Source organism: Haliotis rufescens, unplaced genomic scaffold (assembly GCF_023055435.1).
Source record: "Haliotis rufescens isolate VD_foot unplaced genomic scaffold, xgHalRufe1.0.p SCAF_11, whole genome shotgun sequence".
Lineage (NCBI taxonomy): Eukaryota > Metazoa > Mollusca > Gastropoda > Lepetellida > Haliotidae > Haliotis > Haliotis rufescens.
Window position 1 is genome coordinate 44406574 of NW_025963791.1, and position 19001 is coordinate 44425574.

General features: G+C 44.6%; 1 protein-coding gene across 1 annotated transcript in view; it reads right to left on the reverse strand.

Moving 5' to 3' along the window:
* Positions 1–19001, reverse strand: part of LOC124123108 (xylosyltransferase oxt-like) — a 145276-nt gene that overhangs the window by 26720 nt on the left and 99555 nt on the right. The gene's annotated exons all lie outside the window — the stretch shown is intronic.

Genomic DNA, 19001 nt, shown 5'->3' on the forward strand with positions numbered 1-19001 from the left:
GGCAAACAGACAGACTGACAGACAGACAAACAGATGCACATACAGACACACAGACACAAAGACAGACAGACACACACACTGACAGGCAAACAGACAGTCAGACAAACAGACGCACACAGTACAGGCAAACAGACAGACAGACAGTCAGACAAACAGATGCACATACAGACACACAGACACAAAGACAGACAGACACACACACTACAGGCAAACAGACAGACAGACAGTCAGACAAACAGATGCACATAGAGACACACAGACACAAAGACAGACAGACACACACACTGACAGGTAAACAGACAGACAGTCAGACAAACAGATGTACATACAGACACACAGACACAAAGACAGACAGACACACACACTGACAGGCAAACAGACAGTCAGACAAACAGATGCACATACAGACACACAGACACACAGACACAAAGACAGACAGACACACACACTGACAGGCAAACAGACAGTCAGACAAACAGATGCACACACTACAGGCAAACAGACAGACAGACAGTCAGACAAACAGATGCACATACAGACACACAGACACAAAGACAGACAGACACACACACTGACAGGCAAACAGACAGACAGACAGTCAGACAAACAGACACACACACTACAGGCAAACAGACAGACAGACAGACAAACAGATGCACATACAGACACACAGACACAAAGACAGACAGACACACACACTGACAGGCAAACAGACAGTCAGACAAACAGACGCAGACACTACAGGCAAACAGACAGACAGACAGTCAGACAAACAGATGCACATACAGACACACAGACACACAGACACAAAGACAGACAGACACACACACTGACAGGCAAACAGACAGTCAGACAAACAGATGCACACACTACAGGCAAACAGACAGACAGACAGTCAGACAAACAGATGCACATACAGACACACAGACACAAAGACAGACAGACACACACACTGACAGGCAAACAGACAGACAGACAGTCAGACAAACAGACACACACACTACAGGCAAACAGACAGACAGACAGACAGACAGACAAACAGATGCACATACAGACACACAGACACAAAGACAGACAGACACACACACTGACAGGCAAACAGACAGTCAGACAAACAGACGCAGACACTACAGGCAAACAGACAGACAGACAGTCAGACAAACAGATGCACATACAGACACACAGACACAAAGACAGACAGACACACACACTGACAGGCAAACAGACAGTCAGACAAACAGACGCACACAGTACAGGCAAACAGACAGACAGACAGACAGACAAACAGATGCACATACAGACACACAGACACAAAGACAGACAGACACACACACTGACAGGTAAACAGACAGTCAGACAAACAGACGCAGACACTACAGGCAAACAGACAGACAGACAGTCAGACAAACAGATGCACATACAGACACACAGACACAAAGACAGACAGACACACACACTGACAGGCAAACAGACAGTCAGACAAACAGACGCAGACACTACAGGCAAACAGACAGACAGACAGACAAACAGATGCACATACAGACACACAGACACAAAGACAGACAGACACACACACTGACAGGCAAACAGACAGTCAGACAAACAGACGCACACACTACAGGCAAACAGACAGACAGACAGTCAGACAAACAGACGCAGACACTAGTTACAGTTCCCAGGGATATGTTTCTTGTCATTGTAACATATGCAACAACTGCCCTTGAGTCATGTAACGGGAAATAGACTTCAGGTAGTTAACATGTTTACTCAGAACATTTGGACTAATTGCTGCCACATTGCTGGCTTTCCACTGATGCTCAACATATACGACTTCAAAATGAGGAACAGACAGCAGCTGTTGTGATCTGTAGCAGAGTTATGGGGAGGTGGTTTACAAAATCACAGCTAGGTCTAATCTGTAGGTGATGGGTGAGGTGGTATATGGCATCACAGCTAGGTCTGATCTGTAGGTCAAAGGTGAGGTGGTATGTGTTATCACAGCTTAGTAGGTCTGATCTGTAGGTGATGGGGAAGGTGGGATGTGTTATCACAGCTAGGTCTGATCTGTAGGTGATGGGTGAGGTGGTATGTGTTATCACAGCTAGGTCTGATCTGTAGGTGATGGGGGAGTGGTATATAACATCACAGCTAGGTCTGATCTGAAGGTGATGGGGGAGTGGTATATGACATCACAGCTAGGTCTAATCTGTAGGTGATGGGTGAGGTGGTATGTGTTATCACAGCTAGGTCTGATCTGTAGGTGATGGGGGAGTGGTATATAACATCACAGCTAGGTCTGATCTGAAGGTGATGGGGGAGTGGTATATGACATCACAACTAGGTCTGATCTGAAGGTGATGGGGGAGTGGTATATGACATCACAACTAGGTCTGATCTGTAGGTGATGGGGGAGTGGTATATGACATCCAAGCTAGGTCTCAACTGTAGCAGATTATGGGGAGGTGGTGTGTGACATCACAGCTAGGTCTCAACTGTAGCAGATTATGGGGAGGTGGTATATGACATCAAAGCTAGGTCTGATCTGAAGGTGATGGGGGAGTGGTATATGACATCAAAGCTAGGTCTGATCTGTAGATGATGGGGGAGTGGTATATGACATCAAAGCTAGGTCTCAACTGTAGCGGGGCGGTCGGGTAGCCTAGTGGTTAAAGCGTTCGCTCGTCACGCTGAAGACCCGGGTTCGATTCCCGACATGGGTACAATGTGTGAAGCCCATTTCTGGTGTCCCCCGCCGTGATATTGCTGGAATATTGCTAAAAGCGGCGTCAAACCATACTCACTCACTCACTCACTCAACTGTAGCAGATTATGGGGAGTGGTATGTGACATCACAGCTAGGTCTGATCTGTAGGTGATGGGTGAGGTGGTATATGACATCACATCTAGGTCTAATCTGTAGGTGATGGGGGAGGTGGTATATGACATCACAGCTAGGTTTGATCTGTAGGTGATGGGGAAGTGGTATATGATATCACAGTTAGGTCTAATCTGTAGGTGATGGGGGAGGTGGTGTGTGACATCACAGCTAGGTCTGATCTGTAGGTGATGGGGAAGGTGGTATGTGTTATCACAGCTAGGTCTGATCTGTAGGTGATGGGGGAGTGGTATATGACATCAAAGCTAGGTCTCAACTGTAGCAGAGTATGGGGAGTGGTATGTGACATCACAGTTAGGTCTAATCTGTAGGTGATGGGGGAGGTGGTATATGGCATCACAGCTAAGTCTGATCTGTAGGTGATTGGTGAGGTGGTATATGACATCACAGTTAGGTCTAATCTGTAGGTGATGGGGGAGGTGATGTGTGAGATCCCAGCTAGGTCTGATCTGTAGGTGATGGGTGAGGTGGTATATGGCATCACAGCTAGGTCTGATCTGTAGGTGATGGGTGAGGTGGTATATGGCATCACAGCTAGGTCTAATCTGTAGGTGATGGGGGAGGTGGTATATGACATCACAGCTAGGTCTGATCTGTAGGTGATGGGTGAGGTGGTATATGACATCACAGCTAGGTCTAATCTGTCGGTGATGGGTGAGGTGGTATATGGCATCACAGCTAGGTCTGATCTGTAGGTGATGGGTGAGGTGGTATATGACATCACAGCTAGGTCTGATCTGTAGGTTGTGAGGTGGTATATGGCATCACTGCTAGGTCTGATCTGTAGGTGATGGGTGAGGTGGTATGTGACATCACTGCTAGGTCTGGTAACAGCTGTCTACATGAATCTGATCTGTTTGCATGTTACTAGCTCCACTTTACTATGGTCTATATATTTATATTATTCATGTTGTGAAGGTAACATGGGCTTCTCACCACTGCCTGTAGGTTGTTTTTTTCCCAATCTCGAAATGAACTCTGCAGAGGCAGGATGAGACTCTCTAGATTAAGGAACCGGTGACCCCGGAGACATGGAGCTGTAACGTATTCTTCAATCACTTCAACTATTTTCTGCAAGTTCTTCTTTATTAACTTGAGGCAAGAAGAAGTGCAATCATGTCTAACTGTGTCCACTCAGCCATTCTTGTTATTCATGGTGAATTTTTATTTCTGGCCAGTTCCTATCTAGGGATTCAATAAATGGTCTGCATAAAAAGCAGAGAATTGCTCTATTGCCAGACTTATAAGATAAATCAAATAAATATCTGTCAATTATATCGAAGATAGATACGTAATTACAAGTCCATATTGAATTTATTCTGCATCCAGTCAATACCTTAGGGAAACCTCCTCGGTCAGCCTGGTGGACATATACAGAATGAATTAATTAATTACGGGAGTGTTTCCTTACACCACAGGCCATCCTGGCTGATAGGCAGTGTCTGACTCCAGCCTCACCTTGTCAAATTCATCAATAGTTGGATCTGGGGACTCTGGTTTGAGGGGAGGGGGGTGGGGCAGGTGTGTCGGGGCAGGTCTGGGAGAGTCTGGTCTGAGGTTCGTCTGATCTTGGCGCGGGGTCTGGTTTGGGTGGGCCTGGTAGGGGGCGGGGTCTGGTCTTGTCTAGATGAGTCTGGTCTGGATGGTGGGGTTCTGGTCTTGTTTAGGTGACTCCAGTCTGGGGAGTGGGGGTCTGGTCTTATCTGGGTGAGTCCAGTCTGGGGGGTGGGGGTCTGGTCTTGTTTAGGTGACTCCGGTCTGGGGAGTGGGGGTCTGGTCTTATCTGGGTGAGCCTGGTCTGGAGGGTTGGGTTCTTGTCTTGTTTAGGTGACTCCGGTCTGGGGAGCGGGGGTCAGGTCTTATCTGGGTGAGTCCGGTCTGGGGGGTGGGGGTCTGGTCTTGTTTAGGTGACTCCGGTCTGGGGAGTGGGGGTCAGGTCTTATCTGGGTGAGTCCGGTCTGGAGGGTTGGGTTCTCGTCTTGTTTAGGTGACTCCGGTCTGGGGAGCGGGGGTCAGGTCTTATCTGGGTGAGCCTGGTCTGGGGGGTGGGGGTCTGGTCTTGTTTAGGTGACTCCGGTCTGGGGAGCGGGGGTCAGGTCTTATCTCGGTGAGTCCGGTCTGGGGAGGGGGGGTCAGGTCTTATCTGGGTGAGTCCGGTCTGAAGGGTGGGGGTCTGGTCTTGTCTGGGTGACTCCGGTCTGGGGAGCAGGGGTCTGGTCTGGGGAGTTACTTGGGTGACATACAATGCAGTCCGGGCAGGGAGACATCAAGGTCATCAAGCATACAGGTCACTGGGCATTATATCAAACAATATTGGCAAAGATGCTTTCTCACATGATATTTGTCTGGAATACTTCATTGATTTTCATCATTCTTCATAGAATAGTGTATAGTGTCTCCAAAGATAGAAGTGTCTCCTTGGCATGCTGTGCCACAGTCAGACCCAAGTCAGACACCCATCACATCAACTGTGGCAGTCGGCAAGTGCTCCAAGATGTGGCTCCAGGGGGCAATTCATGTTCAAATGTCACAGGGAAGAAGAAACTTTCAAAAGTTATCTATCTATTATTCATTTATTCATTTGTTACCAGTCGATACATACTTATACACGGCTTCTGTCAAAATGTTATTACGAGTATATCGTGAATGACTGAGCTAGCAAGATGCATAAAGACTGAACACAGACACACAGGTCAAAGAGTATTAATAAGATCAACTTTGACATTCTGTATTTTCTGTAATAAGTGCACTGGGTGCTTAGAAACTAATAAAGTGTTGCAGTACTGTAAGCCATACAGAACAAGTTAGATTGTTTTCAGACATCGAGCAGTAGTAAGCTAACTTAGTTCCAACGTCTGTGATTCTAAACTTTTAAGGCATGCTATTATGTACTCCTTTTACACCACATCTTTCTGTTACAATTCTGTAATCTACATCTTGTATATATCCTTATTATCCATGACCTGTGTTACAGAATCACATGAAATCTCAACATCATCAAGTAGAGTTTCCATAACAAGGGTCCACCTTGCTCACTCCATGCCAGTGAGCGATATCCGGGATAATGTCCCTCGTCTCCAGCATGCACACCCTCAGCTATCACACAGACATCACTGTGTTAAACCCAACTCAGTCACAATCCCTGGACATGCAATAACTGGAAATGTTCTCATAAACCAAACTCACTCATTCTCTCCGTAGCTAGACAATGTGGAATCAGTCAGAACACAAGAGGTGATTCTGGGAAAGTAGACTTCTGCTTGAGATATGCTGACATCAACTGTTCCATGTTCAGAAGGTGGCCCTGAATATTGATAGTGGCCCTGAATGTAGGTAGTGGCCCTGAATGTTGATAATGGCCCTGAATGTAGGTAGTGGCCCTGAATGTTGATAGTGGCCCTGAATGTTGATAATGGCCCTGAATGTAGGTAGTGGCCCTGAATGTAGATAGTGGCCCTGAATGTTGATAATGGCCCTGAATGTAGGTAGTGGCCCTGAATGTTGATAGTGGCCCTGAATGTTGATAATGGCCCTGAATGTAGGTAGTGGCCCTGAATGTTGATAGTGGCCCTGAATGTAGGTAGTGGCCCTGAATGTAGGTAGTGGCCCTGAATGTAGATAGTGGCCCTGAATGTAGGTAGTGGCCCTGAATGTTGATAGTGGCCCTGAATGTAGGTATAGGCCCTGAATGTTGATAGTGGCCCTGAATGTAGGTAGTGGCCCTGAATGTAGGTAGTGGCCCTGAATGTAGGTAGTAGCCCTAAATGTAGGTAGTGGCCCTGAATGTAGGTAGTGGCCCTGAATGTTGATAGTGGCCCTGAATGTTGATAGTGGCCCTGAATGTTGGTAGTGGACCTGAATGTAGGTAGTGGCCCTGAATGTAGATAGTGGCCCTGAATGTTGATAGTGGCCCTGAATATAGATAGTGGCCCTGAATGTAGGTAGTGGCCCTGAACATAGATAGTGGCCCTGAATGTAGGTAGTGGCCCTGTATGTAGGTAGTGGCCCTGAACATAGATAGTGGCCCTGAATGTAGGTAGTGGCCCTGAATGTTGATAGTGGCCCTGAATGTAGATAGTGGTCCTGAATGTAGGGAGTGGCCCTGAACATAGATAGTGGCCCTGAATGTAGGTAGTGGCCCTGTATGACATGACCTGTATGCTCGCCACATTGTGTATGTATGCTTGCATTGTTGTTTAATGCTGCACTCAGCCATTTCAAGCCATGTGACAGCGGGCTGCAAATCACTGAGTCTGGACCAGACAAGCCAGTGATTGTACATCAGGGTACAATACCCCCACCAAGCAGGAACACTCCTAAGGCACTGATGTTTTTAATTAGACCATTAACTTTTGTACCACAGTATCCTGATTTGGTTTCACAGGGAACAAAGTAGCAATATTGATCGTACAGCATGTAAAGAATGAAAACTCTGATATAATGGATGTTGTGAAGGAAATGTCAACGTCTATGCATGGTGATGTGATTCCAAATTTGAGATTTCTAATTTTCTTTTAAAATATCTTTGAACATTCTCAAGAGCATTTTTTCCATGACCTTTGGAGGTGCTCCGTCTATACAGAGGAGGACGACCACTGGCTGGTAACATGTCTTGGATTCTCACAGCAAATATCAAGTTTCAGTGGATTCTATGGAGGAAATACACACACAGGAAGTTTCCATACCAACTGGCTGGCAATAGTTAAGCCTGCTTTGTTAGGTGGCAGAGGTAAAACATACGAAAACAGATACTACTCTGATGAGTTTAAATGTTCCTACAATAGCCTTATCCAAGGAGGTTTATATACTTTCCATACAATGCTGGCAGTTTATACCAGCAACACAACAGCAACAATTCCAGCAAAACAGCATTGTAACACAACTCACTACACAACATTGTAACACCACTCACAACACAACATTGTAACACTACTCACTACACAAGAGTGTAACACCACTCACTACACAAGAGTGTAACACCACTCACAACACAACATTGTAACAGAACTCACAACACAACATTGTAACACTACTCACTACACAAGAGTGTAACACCACTCACTACACAACAGTGTAACACTACTCACTACACAACATTGTAACACAACTCACTACACAACATTGTAACACTACTCACTACACAACAGTGTAACACTACTCACAACACAACATTGTAACACTACTCACTACACAACAGTGTAACACTACTCACAACACAACATTGTAACACTACTCACTACACAACAGTGTAACACTACTCACAACACAACAGTGTAACACCACTCACAACACAACATTGTAACAGAACTCACAACACAACATTGTAACACTACTCACTACACAAGAGTGTAACACCACTCACTACACAACAGTGTAACACTACTCACTACACAACATTGTAACACTACTCACTGCACAACAGTGTAACACAGCTCACTACCCAACATTGTAACACTACTCACTACCCAACAGTATAACACTACTCACTACACATCATTGTAACACTACTGACTGCACATCATTGTAACACCACTCACTACACAACATTGTAATACCACTCACTACCCAACATTGAAACACAACTCACTACACAACATTGTAACAGAACTCACAACACAACATTGTAACACTTCTCACTACACATCATTGTAACACCACTCACTACCCAACAGTATAACACTACTCACTACACATCATTGTAACACTACTCACTACACATCATCATCATTGTAACACCACTCACTACACAACATTGTAAAACCACTCACTACCCAACATTGTAATACCACTCACTACCCAACATTGAAACACAACTCACTACACAACATTGTAACAGAACTCACAACACAACATTGTAACACTTCTCACTACACATCATTGTAACACCACTCACTACCCAACAGTATAACACTACTCACTACACATCATTGTAACACTACTCACTACACATCATCATCATTGTAACACCACTCACTACACAACATTGTAAAACCACTCACTACCCAACATTGTAACACAACTCACTACACAACATTGTAACACCACTCACTACACAACATTGTAACACCACTCACTACCCAACATTGTAACACCACTCACTACCCAACATTGTAACACCACTCACTACCCAACATTGTAACACAACTCACTACACAACATTGTAACACCACTCACTACCCAACATTGTAACACAACTCACTACACAACATTGTAACACTACTCACTACACATCATTGTAACACCACTCACTACACAACATTGTAACACAACTCACTACCCAACAGTATAACACTACTCACTACACATCATTGTAACACTACTCACTACACATCATTGTAACACCACTCACTACACAACATTGTAACACCACTCACTACCCAACATTGTAACACCACTCACTACCCAACATTGTAACACAACTCACTACACAACATTGTAACACCACTCACTACCCAACATTGTAACACAACTCACTACACAACATTGTAACACTACTCACTACACATCATTGTAACACCACTCACTACACAACATTGTAACACAACTCACTACCCAACAGTATAACACTACTCACTACACATCATTGTAACACTACTCACTACACATCATTGTAACACCACTCACTACACAACATTGTAACACAACTCACTACCCAACAGTATAACACTACTCACTACACATCATTGTAACACTACTCACTACACAACATTGTAACACCACTCACTACACAACATTGTAACACAACTCACTACCCAACATTGTAACACTACTCACAACACATCATTGTAACACTACTTGCTACCCAACAGTGTAACACTACTCACTACACAACATTGTAACACAACTCACTACCCAACATTGTAACACTACTCACTACACATCATTGTAACACTACTCACTACACATCATTGTAACACTACTCACTACACATCATTGTAACACTACTCACTACCCAACAGTGTAACACTACGCACTACACAACAGTGTAACACTATTCACTACACAACATTGTAACACTACTCACTGCAAAACAGTATAACACTACTCACTACACATCATTGTAACACTACTCACTACCCAACAGTGTAACACTACGCACTACACAACAGTGTAACACTATTCACTACACAACATTGTAACACAACTCACTACACAACAGTATAACACTACTCACTACACATCATTGTAACACTACTCACTACCCAACAGTGTAACACTACGCACTACACAACAGTGTAACACTATTCACTACACAACATTGTAACACTACTCACTACACAACAGTTTAACACCACTCACTACACAACAGTATAACACTACTCACTACACAACATTGTAACACCACTCACTACACAACATTGTAACACCACTCACTACACAACAGTATAACACTACTCACTACACAACATTGTAACACCACTCACTACACAACAGTATAACACCACTCACAACACAACAGTATAACACTACTCACTACACAACAGTATAACACCACTCACTACACAACAGTATAACAACAGTGTAACACTACGCACTACACAACAGTGTAACACTATTCACTACACAACATTGTAACACTACTCACTACACAACAGTTTAACACCACTCACTACACAACAGTATAACACTACTCACTACACAACATTGTAACACCACTCACTACACAACATTGTAACACCACTCACTACACAACAGTATAACACTACTCACTACACAACATTGTAACACCACTCACTACACAACAGTATAACACCACTCACAACACAACAGTATAACACTACTCACTACACAACAGTATAACACCACTCACTACACAACAGTATAACACCACTCACTACACAACAGTATAACACTACTCACTACACAACAGTGTAACACTACTCACTACACAACAGTGTAACACTACTCACTACACAACAGTGTAACACTACTCACTACACAACAGTGTAACACTACTCACTACCAATGAGGGGCCCTATATCACCAGGGACGTGTACAGAGCACTCCTCAATTTAAGATGCATATAAAACCCATTACTCTTGTACTTGATGAATCTGATCTCACTCAGACACACACTCACGAGATGAGGCCAAGTCCCACATGGCAGGAGTAAGCATTTCTATCGTTTATTAACATACTTATCCCCTTGTTTGTCTACAATACTTACAGTAGACACTTCATAGTATAGCTTAAATAATCGTCCATGATACTAATACACATTAGTTTTACACAATCACACAAATACACCCCAATACTAATACACCACAATACTTTGGCTACAAAAAGACAATGCCCTACAACAAGACAATTCCTACATCAAGACAATGGCCTACAACAAGACAATGGCCTACATCAAGACAATGTCCTACATCAAGACAATGTCCTACATCAAGACAATGGCCTACATCAAGACAATGGCCTACAACAAGACAATGGCCTACATCAAGACAATGGCCTACATCAAGACAATGTCCTACATCAAGACAATGGCCTACAACAAGACAATGGCCTACATCAAGACAATGTCCTACATCAAGACAATGGTCTACATCAAGACAATGGCCTACAACAAGACAATGGCCTACAACAAGACAATGTCCTACAACAAGACAATGTCCTACATCAAGACAATGTCCTACATCAAGACAATGGCCTACAACATGACAATGTCCTACATCAAGACAATGTCCTACATCAAGACAATGGTCTACATCAAGACAATGGCCTACAACAAGACAATGGCCTATATCAAGACAATGTCCTACATCAAGACAATGTCCTACATCAAGACAATGGTCTACATCAAGACAATGGCCTACAACAAGACAATGGCCTACATCAAGACAATGGCCTACATCAAGACAATGGTCTACAACAAGGCAATGGCCTACAACATGACAATGGCCTACATCAAGACTATTGCCTATATCAAGACAATGCCCTACAACAAGACAATTCCTACATCAAGACAATGGCCTACAACAAGACAATGGCCTACATCAAGACAATGTCCTACATCAAGACAATGGTCTACAACAAGGCAATGGCCTACAACATAACAATGGCCTACATCAAGACTATTGCCTACATCAAGACAATGCCCTACAACAAAACAATCCTATAACAAGACAATGGCCTACATCAAGACAATGGCCTACGACAAGACAATGGCCTACAACAAGACAATGGCCTACAACCTACAATGGCCTAAAACAAGACAATGGCCTACAACAAGACAATGGCCTACATCAAGACAATGGCCTACAGCAAGGCAATGGCCTACAACAAGACAATGGCCTACAACAAGACAATGGCCTACAGCAAGACAATGGCCTACACCAAGACATCGGCCTACAACAAGACAATGGCCTACAACAAGACAATGGTCTAACTTAACACAATTCATACTCATGTAGCCTGTAGGTTCCACTGACAATGCACTGATTCTGTTGATCAAAACTTTGATGATGTTGGACAAATTCTTTCTTCAAAGGATTGTATACATATAGATGCAGCTTATTGATAATGAATCTATTCAGACTTCTATTAAGAAGCCTGCCTGCCACAGCAGCCCGGATGTCTGCACCAGCATCAGCACCATCCTGTGCCCAGTCTGGATGTGATCTGTGAGAGTTACCAGATCACTCTCGGCCACTAAACATTGCAGGGGGAGGAATACAGAGAATAATCCATGAGCCACAAGGGAATGCAAATTATGTGTCCTGAAAGTATTTATTTTCAAAAGTAATCCATAATTTTGAGTTGTGAGAAGGCTAGTCTCAATATTGCCTCAGTCTTTTGTCTGATGAGCTGTGGGAGAATGTGGTCAGCTCATTAGTGTACTGCTGGAAAGATGTCACACAAAATATCTATGATCTCATGAACAATGGGCGATGGCATCATCATTGATTTAAAGCAATAAAATGTTATCGCAGTAAATATTTATCATGTCACATTGATATCACGGTAAATTGCTATCGACCTCTTTGCAAACAATGAATACAATAGGACAACTGAACTAGCAAATCACAATGAAGGAATCACCTGTAGCCATACCTCAATGGGTAAGAGGCAATGAAGATACCATCACAACAATAGAGAACAAGACCAAGTATATGGTCAAAGCGACTGATTTACGACACCCATTGTCTGAAGAACATAAAGATGTCATGGCTCCAGGGTAATGAGCCTTTGCAATTAACAAGGGAAGAGCACCCATTGTACTTAAAAGGGCAATAGTACCCACAAGTACCGTTTGAGTCACGCGGTAAAGCTAGACTCCTGGTTTCAAATTTCTTTATGCGAAATATTTGCTGAGATGTTTAATTTGTACTTTTTATGACATTACTCATTAACATTATTCGGTACTGAGTCGCACTGCCAAACTAGACTCCTGAATTCAAAGAACCTTCAGTGATATATTTATTGAATCTGTGCAAAGCAGTAATTACCTTGTAGTGAAATTGCACATTACAAAGATCACCTCGTTAGTTTTCAAACTGGCACTAAATAAAAATGGCTAGATGATCACTTTCATACTGTCATTGCATAGATATATTTGCTGCATAAGGATTTCATGTAACTGATTTTGTTCACATTTGCAAGGTTGTTTTCGTTGGTGAAAAAGTTCACACATATCAATTTGGACTCATGTAAGCTTGGGGTCCAAGCTTCACGTAATGGATGGAAGTTGTCATAGCGACTGATTTACGACACCCATTGTCTGAAGAACATTTAATTGCAAAGGCTCATTACCCTGGAGCCATGACATCTTTATGCCTTGAAACACTTAATTGCTGTTATTTATAAGATGCTAATCCTATTTGTTAATCCCCATTTTTGTGTACATCGACCGTCTGACATACTTGCACATCAAGCAATAGAGAAGAGGGACCTTGTCTATCCCATTCCTCACACAGGTGAGACAAGCAATAGAGAAGAGAGATCTCATCTATCCCATTCCTCAAACAGGTGAGACAAGCAATAGAGAAGAGGGACCTCATCTTATCTACTTCCTCACACAGGTGAGACAAGCAATAGAGAAGAGGGACCTCGTCTATCTCCTTCCTCACACAGGTGAGACAAGCAATAGAGAAGAGGGACCTCGTCTATCTCCTTCCTCACACAGGTGAGACAAGCAATAGAGAAGAGGGACCTTGTCTATCCCATTCCTCAAACAGGTGAGACAAGCAATAGAGATGAGAGACCTCGTCTATCTCATTCCTCACACAGGTGAGACAAGCAATAGAGAAGAGAGATCTCATCTATCCCATTCCTCAAACAGGTGAGACAAGCAATAGAGAAGAGGGACCTCATCTTATCTACTTCCTCACACAGGTGAGACAAGCAATAGAGAAGAGGGACCTCGTCTATCTCCTTCCTCACACAGGTGAGACAAGCAATAGAGAAGAGGGACCTCGTCTATCTCCTTCCTCACACAGGTGAGACAAGCAATAGAGAAGAGGGACCTTGTCTATCCCATTCCTCAAACAGGTGAGACAAGCAATAGAGATGAGAGACCTCGTCTATCTCATTCCTCACACAGGTGAGACAAGCAATAGAGAAGAGAGATCTCATCTATCCCATTCCTCACACAGGTGAGACAAGCAGTAGAGAAGAGGGACCTCGTCTATCTCCTTCCTCACACAGGTGAGATAAGCAATAGAGAAAAGAGATCTCATCTATCCCATTCCTCAAACAGGTGAGACAAGCAATAGAGAAGAGGGACCTCGTCTATCTCCTTCCTCACACAGGTGAGACAAGCAGTAGAAAAGAGGGACCTCGTCTATCTCCTTCCTCACACAGGTGAGACAAGCAATAGAGAAGAGGGACCTTGTCTATCCCATTCCTCAAACAGGTGAGACAAGCAATAGAGAAGAGGGACCTCGTCTATCTCCTTCCTCACACAGGTGAGACAAGTAGTAGAAAAGAGGGACCTCGTCTATCTCCTTCCTCACACAGGTGAGACAAGCAATAGAGAAGAGGGACCTTGCTATCTCCTTCCCAACACAGGTGAGTCACGCAATAGAGACCACAGTCTTGCCACATGCCAAGATTGTTTTTGCCCCACTGCTACGGAAGTCTTAAATACACTGTCTAGGCTGTTATTAGGCAGGTTTTCTGTTCAAAGATGTTGCCACACTTCCTTTAAATAATACATGAGGGAAAAAACAGAATTTGGAAGTGCATTCTGGCTAGGTTAAAGAAAAAAGTGCTCTCAATTAAATATTTTTTGTGTTAAGATGCGTTCCCAAACATAACACAGTCTAACACAGATAAGATTCCACTGGCACACCAATGCAGTATTCTTACATGTCAGGGATGAATAAAAAACTTGAACAACACTAGGAGCGCTGACTAAACACAATTATTGACTGAACCGAACTCATTTCAGCCAACATCGGAGTTATCGTACATCTAAGTATTTCAAATGATCTGTTACATGGCTACACAGCTTACCAATCAGAGTCAACACAAGACTATTGTGTCCTGCTTTAGGAGTTGGTTACAGTTTATTCCAATAAAAGTAAAATAAACGAAGTGTGTGCATATAATAAAAACAATTCTTGACTTAGTACACATTTGAAAATCAAAATATTCAATTTAACACTCAATTACCTAAGTCACAGAGCCAAGTGGGGACACCCTGACCCCCGCTTTAGCTGTTGGACAGCTGGGGACACCCTGACCCTGCTTTAGCTGTTGGACAGCTGGGGACACCCTGACCCTGCTTTAGCTGATGGACAGCTGGGGACACCCTGACCCCGCTTTAGCTGTTGGACAGCTGGGGACACCCTGACCCCACTTTAGCTGTTGGACAGCTGGGGACACCCTGACCCCGCTTTAGCTGATGGATAGCTGGGGACACCCTGACCCCGCTTTAGCTGTTGGACAGCTGGGGACACCCTGACTCCGCTTTAGCTGATGGACAGCTGGGGACACCCTGACCCCGCTTTAGCTGATGGATAGCTGGGGACACCCTGACCCCGCTTTAGCTGACGGACAGCTGGGGACACCCTGACCCCCGCTTTAGCTGATGGATAGCTGGGGACACCCTGACCCCGCTTTAGCTGACGGACAGCTGGGGACACCCTGACCCCGCTTTAGCTGATGGATAGCTGGGGACACCCTGACCCCGCTTTAGCTGTTGGACAGCTGGGGACACCCTGACTCCGCTTTAGCTGATGGACAGCTGGGGACACCCTGACCCCGCTTTAGCTGATGGATAGCTGGGGACACCCTGACCCCGCTTTAGCTGACGGACAGCTGGGGACACCCTGACCCCGCTTTAGCTGATGGATAGCTGGGGACACCCTGACCCCCGCTTTAGCTGATGGATAGCTGGAGACACCCTGACCCTGCTTTAGCTGATGGATAGCTGGAGACACCCTGACCCCCGCTTTAGCTGATGGATAGCTGGGGACACCCTGACCCTGCTTTAGCTGATGGATAGCTGGAGACACCCTGACCCCGCTTTAGCTGGATGGATAGCTGGAGACACCCTGACCCTGCTTTAGCTGATGGATAGCTGGGGACACCCTGACCCTGCTTTAGCTGATGGATAGCTGGAGACACCCTGACCCCGCTTTAGCTGGATGGATAGCTGGGGACACCCTGACCCCCGCTTTAGCTGGATGGATAGCTGGGGACACCCTGACCCCGCTTTAGCTGGATGGATAGCTGGGGACACCCTGACTCCGCTTTAGCTGATGGATAGCTGGGGACACCCTGACTCCGCTTTAGCTGATGGATAGCTGGGGACACCCTGACTCCGCTTTAGCTGATGGATAGCTGGGGACAACCTTATGAGGAATCCCCACAGGACATAAGGAAGTTTGTCGGATATTGTTCATCAAATATAAAACCTGATCTCTCGGAGATATACATGTTGAAGATCAAAATAATACATAATGTCACCGACATTTAACTCATTGTGAGATTGTAACAACTTGAAAAAGTTGATAGAACATCATATTTTTTACATCTTCCCAGGAAATAGACATTAATGGACAAACATGTGAGATGTAATCTAAATACCACAAATGCACATAAAAACAATGCAGGGAAGTAGAGTGGAGACAGTTTGCGAGGAAATTGTTTTCAGACTTTTGATGAAGAAGGAAATCCTTCGCATCCCATCACTGCAGTGTGCTGTCACTAATTTGCCTGATTAAACATGGTATATATCTGTGAATGTGGATCATTATCCTGTGATCACACGCTATGGCTGACAAACACCACACGTAATGGAGAATATTGACTAGATTTGTTTTTTGCATGAATCAAAAACATTGCTACATTAAACACAGACTATGCATCAAAGGCTCCCTGGCGGGGAGATTACTGCGGGGTCATGCCTTCTTATAGGTTGAGAACCAAGATCACAGTCATCTGGGGAGACAAATGTACCTCTATGTGAAAGCTGAGCACAGCTCACTAGGAAGGACCACGTTGTAGTTAGCAGGACCTTTGTGAGGTAGATCGATGCAGATTGGTCTCCATCTCCATCTTGGGGAGAACTTAAGATCACTGCACCAAGAGAATTGCCTTCCAACAAATTTCACATGCTGAACTTAAAACATAGTCTGCTCCCACACACTTCACATAGGGCATAGTCTGCTCCCACAAACTCCACATACTTCACATAGGGCGTAGTCAGCTCCCGCAAACTCCACACACTTCACATAGGGCATAGTCTGCTCTCACAAACTCCACACACTTCACATAGAGCATAGTCTGCTCCCACACACTTCACATAGGGCATAGTCTGCTCTCACAAACTCCACACACTTCACATAGGGCATAGTCTGCTCCCACAAACTCCACACACTTCACATAGGGCAATAGTCTGCTCTCACACACTTCACATAGGGCATAGTCTGCTCTCACAAACTCCACACACTTCACATAGGGCATAGTCTGCTCTCACACACTTCACATAGGGCATAGTCTGCTCTCACAAACTCCACACACTTCACATAGGGCATAGTCTGCTCTCACAAACTCCACACACTTCACATAGGGCATAGTCTGCTCTCACACACTTCACATAGGGCGTAGTCTGCTCTCACAAACTCCACACACTTCACATAGGGCATAGCCTGCTCCCACAAACTCCACACACTTCACATAGGGCATAGTCTGCTCCCACAAACTCCACACACTTCACATAGGGCATAGCCTGCTCCCACACACTTCACACACTTCACATAGGGCATAGTCTGCTCCCACAAACTCCACACACTTCACATAGGGCAATAGTCTGCTCTCACACACTTCACATAGGGCGTAGTCTGCTCTCACAAACTCCACACACTTCACATAGGGCATAGTCTGCTCCCACACACTTCACATAGGGCATAGTCTGCTCCCACACACTTCACATAGGGCATAGTCTGCTCTCACAAACTCCACACACTTCACATAGAGCATAGTCTGCTCTCACACACTTCACATAGGGCGTAGTCTGCTCCCACACACTTTACATAGGGCATAGTCTGCTCCCAAACATTTTACATAGGGCATAGTCTGCTCTCACAAACTCCACACACTTCACATAGGGCATAGTCTGCTCCCACACACTTCACATAGGGCATAGTCTGCTCTCACAAACTCCACACACTTCACATAGAGCATAGTCTGCTCTCACACACTTCACATAGGGCGTAGTCTGCTCCCACACACTTTACATAGGGCATAGTCTGCTCCCAAACATTTTACATAGGGCATAGTCTGCTCTCACAAACTCCACACACTTCACATAGAGCATAGTCTGCTCTCACACACTTCACATAGGGCGTAGTCTGCTCCCACACACTTTACATAGGGCATAGTCTGCTCCCAAACATTTTACATAGGGCATAGTCTGTTCTCACAAACTCCACACACTTCACATAGAACATAGTCTGCTCTCACACACTTCACATAGGGCGTAGTCTGCTCCCACACACTTTACATAGGGCATAGTCTGCTCCCAAACATTTTACATTGGGCATAGTCTGCTCTCACAAACTCCACACACTTCACATAGAGCATAGTCTGCTCTCACACACTTCACATAGGGCGTAGTCTGCTCCCACACACTTTACATAGGGCATAGTCTGCT